Source organism: Marmota marmota, unplaced genomic scaffold (genome assembly GCF_001458135.2).
Source record: "Marmota marmota marmota unplaced genomic scaffold, marMar, whole genome shotgun sequence".
NCBI classification, from domain to species: domain Eukaryota; kingdom Metazoa; phylum Chordata; class Mammalia; order Rodentia; family Sciuridae; genus Marmota; species Marmota marmota.
In genome coordinates this window covers 76,696,443-76,703,804 of record NW_026000026.1, presented here as the reverse complement: position 1 = coordinate 76,703,804, position 7,362 = coordinate 76,696,443, and positions in this window count along the sequence as shown.

Here is a 7,362-nt window from a genome sequence, read left to right as displayed (position 1 = left end):
CAGGATGACAAGGATCCCTTCAGATCAAGGGGAAAAAATAAAGATTAAAAACCATCATGACACTGTAATTAAAATAATTTATATTCTTTGAAATTCAACATTTTTTTAAAAATGAATGGATGTCTTTAAAAATTCAACATTTATCCATTCATTTATTCATGGAACAATTTTCACTGGATTTCTAGTAAGTTGTAGGCATTTGTAATAGGTCCTTAGAATAAAAAACGAGCCAGGCACAGTAGTACATTCCTATAATCCCAGCAACTCATGAGGCTGAGGCAGGGGTTTGCCAGTTCAGGATCAGCCTCATCAACTTAGACTCTGTCTCAAAGTAAAAAATAAAAAGGACTGGGAATGTAACTCAGTAGTAAAGCATCCCTGGTTTTAATCCCTAGTATCAACAAAACAAGACAAACCCCAATATCATTGGTATTAAAGTCTCATGTCTCAGCATAATAAGCAAATTTGGCCTCAATTTGCGAAAAACACCATTTCTGCTTAGTCTGGTGATTTTCATTTCCTCTGCTAGCCAGGTTAGCTGGGCTCAATTTGGTGGCTGTATATGCAATATATTTCCCAATTTAACAAGCACATATCACCTTACTATGTGCAGGACCCTGATCTAAACACTTTACATTTACCAACTCCCCAAACAATCCTAACAATAAAATTCATTCAGTTTACTAATCACCTCTTGGTTCCACACATGCTGCTTCTTTCCATGCCACACCCATCCAAACTAAACAGTGGGCCTTTTCTGTGGTTCTCAACGGAAGTAATGAATGGCATTGAAAATGGCTGATCTTGAGTCACAATGATGTGAACACGTTGCAGGACCTGTTTTGCTCACTGTGCTGCTCCCTGGAACCACAGAACCAGGCTGCTGGTCTCACCTCCCTTCTCATCTTAGTTTACTCCTGTTAGTATTTTGTTAGCACAGTAGCTCATGTCTTTGGCCCTGGTTCCCAACTGTGGCTCAGCCTCAAGGCCTATCTGCCCCTCACACACACAGATCTGCAGAATCCAGGGGCTGTCCTTTCTAAGACTCACCCTTTTGGGAAGACACTTGTGGTTTGCAATGGCAATGTGTTTCCCTCCCTGCTTGCCTTGCAGATTTGGTGGGGCTAGAAAGGCAAAGTCCCTAGGTCTAAACCATTGCCCTCTACTTTTTTTTTTCTTGTTTTGATTTTGACTTTCAGGTAAGATCTCCATGAAGAGTGAGTTGCCAATTTAAACTTTTTTTTTTTTCCCTAAATAAGCAATGGATGCTTGTTGTGAGATAGATTTTGTCAGCACGAGAAGCCTTTTTTTTAGTGTATTATCGTTATACTACTATAGTTAATAGTGGGGTTCATTTTGACATATTCATAAATGTATATAACATAACTTTCTCCATTTCAATCCCAGGCACTTCCCCCTTCCCTCCTTGATCACCTTTTATACTCTATTGGTCTGTCTTCTATTTATTTTTTAATTGATGCATTGTGGTTAGATATAATATTGAAATGCATTATGGAATACATACACATAGCGTAATTTGGTTAACTTCATGCCCCAATTCTTCCCCTGTCCCTCCCCTTCTCCTCTTGAAAACTGTATTCAGCATTAACATTGTGACCTACAATTTACCTTTCCAAATTCACCTGGCCAAAAGCATCAATTAAGCTTAAGTCATAAGGAGGATGATTTTTTAAAAAAAATTCTAAGTCTTCTACAAATATGAATCCCTCTGGTAATATATTCATTTGGGATGAACACTAGTGACATTTCTAAGAAAAAAATTCTGTGGTTCACTAGAGTTTAACCGGAGTGAATTTTATGCTAAAAGTAAATTTGAAAGAAATGTTCACAGTTGTTTTTATCACCTGTCCTCATTAGTTGCATCTCTTAATTTTCTAATTAAACACAGTAATTATAGAGAGTTCACATTCATGCAATTATGTGAGAGAGAGAAATAGAGTTATGTCACTGTCAAAATTTTGGCATATAATTACTGCCTGTTTTAAAGAACATGTAAAATCCAGAGGAAAAAAGAAGTTAGCAAGTTAGTGAGGCCCTAAGCAACTTAGGGAGACCCTGGAACTATAGTAGAACCTCCTCATTGTTTGAGAGTTGGGGTTGGGAAGAGAAAGAAGGAAGGAAGGGGGCAATTAAGTCATGCCTTGATAAAACTAGAGTCGACCTAATTTCCTTTAACATTATGAGTTTCCTCTTTATACAGTTTCCTTAGCATCACTTCTACCCAGCTCCCAAGCACGTCTTCCCCTATCCTGATTATTTCCCAGAAGATTAGGATCATTAATTTATACTAAGGTATAAGTGGTTTATAGAGAATTGACCATGCCTGCTTTTTTTAGGTTTGAGATGTTACATTTTTGGAGGCTTCATATGTGTGAGGTCATTTGAAAGACACAACCAGCCACAAATATCAAAGAAATATAATATCTTCCCTCAAGGACATCCTTGTTTCACAGATAGCCAGATATTTAAATGAATATTTGGAGAATACAGTCATAGGGTCAGAAAAGGAAGAGAGTAGAGAATGGTTAACTCTTCTTAAGATGTTGAACTTCCTCATTCAGCATGAGCTCCCTGTAGACAGGAACTGTGTCTCATCCGTCACCGTATCCCAGAATCTTACCACCGTGTCTGGCCCAGAGATGTTCAATAAACATTTGGTGATTTATTGTTTTCAGAGATACGATGGTTGGTTTCATCCCCAGGGTCTTCAATGTATTGTTTTATGGGCCAGCGGTCAGCTCCTAAAGTGGCTCCCACTGACACCCACCTCAGAATTCCCTGCCCTTGAGTGTGGACTTTCTTCTCACAACAGGGCATCTGACAAAAATGATGTGCATCACCTCTGAGCTTAGGTTATAAAAGACTATGACTCCTTGCTTTTATTTTTATTTTTTAATCATCCACTTGATGAAGCCAGCTGCTGTGACATGAGCTGCTTTTGGAGGGGTTCACATGACAAAGAGCAGAAGCTAGCCCCCAGCCAAGAGCCAGGGGTGAAACTGAGGCCGTCAGTCAGTGAACTGATGGAACCAAATCCTGCCAATGACCACAGGTGTGAGCTTGGCAGGGGCGCCTTCCTGCTGAGCTTAAGATGACAGCAGCTGGCCAGGCACGGTGGAACATGTCGGTAATTCCAGGGACTCAGGAGGCTAAGGCAGGAGGACCGAAAGTTTGAGGTCACCTCAGCAAGTTTGTGAGGCCCTAAGCAACTTAGGGAGACCTTGACTCAAAATAATAAATAAATAAATAAATGGCTGGGGATGTAACTTAGTGGCAAAGCACTCTTGGATTCAATCCCCAGTACCAAAAAAAAAAAAAAAAAAGTGGCAGCAACGATGACACCTGAACTGTAGGCCTAGGAGAGACCTAGGAGGAAAGCCACTCAGCTATGTGAGGCACAGACAATACACTATGAGTTAGTAAGGATTGTTTTGAGATAGGAAGGAAGTTTGGAGATGATGTGTCACATAAAAGTAGGTAACTAATATAAAGTCAGACCATCTTCTATTACTGATTGAATCTTTTATATCCAAGGTTTTCTTTTTTTTTTTTTGGTATGGAGAGGAAAATCTGCAATCATTTGTTTTTTGTTTAATGCTCAATTTATTAAGCTTGTGAATCTGATACCAAAAACTGAAAGCCAATTTTTCTTGGGGCCTTTAAACATCGATTACAAATTTATTAAGCAAATCATTTAAGAAAATTAAGCTAGATGCAATTATATATTTAGAATGACTAATCCTTTTAAACATTTCTAAACCTTAATTCACAAACATAAAAACAAAAAATCACAGAATCTTATTGCTAGAGTTGCACTTAAATCTACTCTAAAGCATCAATATCATAGACTTGTGCTTGTTTTTCTATGCTTGTTTTGATATATCTGCAGGTTTCAGTATCATTATTGTTATATTTTCCTTTCTGGGGTCACAGATTTTCTTAGGCAGACTCAGAGAAAAGATTATCTTATCAGAACAGCTTAGATTGCAGGAGTTGGTGTGTTGGATGATTAATTCTTGGGCAGGCTTGATTGCTTCTCCCAAGGTGATTCTAATCCGAACCACAGTTCCATAGCAAGCTTTTCTATCGTTACTGGTGTCTATTATGCCAGTGAAACTGTTTCAGGCCTTCTCTTACGCCTAGGGTTTAATTTTTGCAATCTAGTATCTGCCCCTGAAATAAAAAAAAAAATCACCTGTCCATTGTTATATAACTGATTATCTTGTCATAATCAAATATTGATTTTGATGTCTTAGCATTAAAAGCTGACATCTTCCCTTCTGGCACTGAGATCTAATCTCCCAGGAGTTGAGGGCTGGAGTCTGTAATCAGCATTCCTTTGCTGGTCATCTGGTGGTTGATTACTTTGGAAAACACTGTAGAACCCTCCTCCTGGTTGGTTATTGTGAGCACCCACTCTTGCTGAGCAGCCCTTCCTATTCCTGGCACCTATTTTTTCTGGGAATATTTGACTTCCAGTTTCCAATATTTGTTCTCCTTATACAGAGAGAGAAAGGCAGATGATTATGTCTCACGGACATAAAAATTAATAGAAGAACTACCAAGCCTTCCTAATTTTTAAAATCAGTAAACAATACACAGGGTTATGTTCACCACTTTGTATTGCAAGAAAGATTTTGGCAGATTTCATATTAAATTTTCTATTTTGAGTCATTTTGAAGTCATAGACTTTCACAAGACTCATTTCTATACGCTATCATGATGACGATAGTGATGACTTTGATGATTGAATTATGATTTATCTCAAAAGACAGATCATCTTTTTTCCAAATGGGCCAGACTAAACTAGAGTATCTTAGAATACACACATTTAGGTGATAAAACTATAAAAAACTAAAGGAAGTTATCAACATTATATGAAGAAAGGAGAGGAAGAACGATGGGACGAGGCTTATGGAAGGGGCAAAAGGGGTGGGTGCAAGTTCTACTTTTTGACCCAAGCATATATTTATTTTGTTTCGTTTTCATTATCTGAACTTTGTTTTTACAATAAAAAATATTATTTTAAACATTGTTACTATTTACCCATGGAGGGGGGGCCCTTTATGTTGCTGTCTTATCCTTTACACGCTGGCCCCCAAACATCCTTGCTTTTTGGCAACAGAAGGAGGGTGGAAAAATGTTCTGATTTTTTTTTTCTGTTCTAAATCATGGAATTGGCTATTCTCCAAGGGATTATGTTTCCTTCTAGTAAAAAATAATTTTAAATCCCAGGAACAAAGCTCTGGGAATGTTCTAGAAGGAGCAGTGAGCCAGAGTTCTATTGATGTTGCTGCTGGGTCACTCAGAGCTGAAAAAGTACTTTTAAAGGTCATTATTTCACACCGATATTTCCTATTTAACTTTAATACATTGCTATTCCATGCTTTTCTTATGCCATATAAGGTTTCATCAACTTAACAAAGCTTTCTCCTGAATTGACAGGCCTTTGCTATATCATTAAACTCCTGGGTGAAGCCAAGACATGCCTTCTGTTAATTTCCTCTTTGGTGTAGAATGTCCATACTTTTATCATTCACATAATTCATAATTTTTGGCCATATTTTCCAAATTCATATTATTGTTTTCTTAATATTTTGGCTTCATTGACACCAAGTTGACCTCCTTAAAATAATTAGCTTCATATTAAGCAGTAATATCTATCAAATCATTGTGTGTGTGTGTGTGTATGTGTGTGTGTGGTAGTGGGGATTAAACCCATGGGCAATGAGCTATGCCTCCTTCCCCTTTTCACTTATTTATTTAATTTTATTTTGGGACAGAGTTTTGCTATGTTGCCCAGGCTGGCCTCAAACTTGCCATCCTCCTGCCTCAGTCTCCCAAGTTGCTGGGATTACAGGTCTGTGCCACCATGCCTAGCAAGATAATTATGCTTAAGTAACTGGCCATGTCTTTCCAGTACACATTAAGAAGAATACATTAATGTTGGAATTTGAGGGTGCTCAAGAAATGTCACTTTGTTCATGGCTTTTTAAGTTTTAAGTTATTTTGAGGGGACTCTAGAACTGTTACTTTATTTATGGTCTTTAACTATTCAAGTACATTAAGCTTGTACCATATGAAAAATAGAGAAGGATCAGGAAGATGAAGCTTAAAATATCATCTTTATTACTAATGAAAGGTACTTTGAGGGACGTAGCTTAGGTGCTGGACAATTATGGGCTTCCTAAGAGTGGACTGCAGGCTTTGGCAGACATTTTTACCTGTGAGTCATTCCTATAGTGAGGCCCCATTTGTCTCAGAGCCCAGAACACAGCAGACACCATCCTCCCTGAAAAAGATTCCAAAACCCCAGGAGGGAAAGAAACCATCCCTAGTTTTGCCTTAATACTCATCAGTTAGGCAGGAGTGAGTAAGGGATCCCACAGGGGCCAGAAACATTCAGTTAAGTTACATTCCTGTAATTAAAACACAAAGCTAGGGGAATGACTACTACTAATACATGTTTTTCCATGTATCAAGTCAAAGCATCTCAAGAACAATTTGGCGGAAATCTTACTACAGTGAAGAATTACAAAAACATGCCTGTGAGGTTCACCTCACCAGATCTTGCTTGGGCACCTCTTCAATTGCTATGTTTGCAAGAATAAGTTGATTGTAGAAGAGTGTCTGAATACAGGGCTGGGGTTGTGGCTCAGTGGTAGAATACTTGCCTACCATGTGTGAGACACTGGGTTTGATTCTCAGCACCACATAAAAATAAATAAAAATAAAGGTTCATCCACAATTAAAAATATATAAATTGAAAAAGCAGCAGCAGCAGCAGCAGCAGCAGCTGGGCTTGGTGGCACATGCCTGTAATCCCAGCTGCTCAGGAGGCTGAGGCAGGAGGACAGCAAGTTCAAAGCCAGCCTCAGCAATGGTGAGACACTAAGCAACTCAGTGAGATCCTGTCTCTAAGTAAAATACAAAATAGGGCTAGGGATGTGGCACAGTGGTGGAGTACCCCTGAGTTCAATCTCCAGTACCAAGGGAAAAAAAAAAAAAAGAGAGAGAGAGAGAGTGTCTGATTACAGCTCCGACCTCTGTCAATCAGACTGTGACAGCACGTGCACCATCTTGGCCTGCTATGGCAATTGGTCTAGTGGAGGTCACGGGCTCATCCCCGGACTCCCTGAGTCATCACTGTGGCCAGAGAGGGAATACACTCTCTAGCTTAGCCTAGGTCTCAGCTGCAGGGTGCACATAGGTTAAGAATGTAAGTAGAGTATTTCTTCAGAAAGACTTGGGCTATACCTATGCTGGGTAGAACAATCCAAGACACCTCTGACTCATCTCTTTCATGACCATGTTTGATGTTACTTCTTCAGGAGAGTCTCC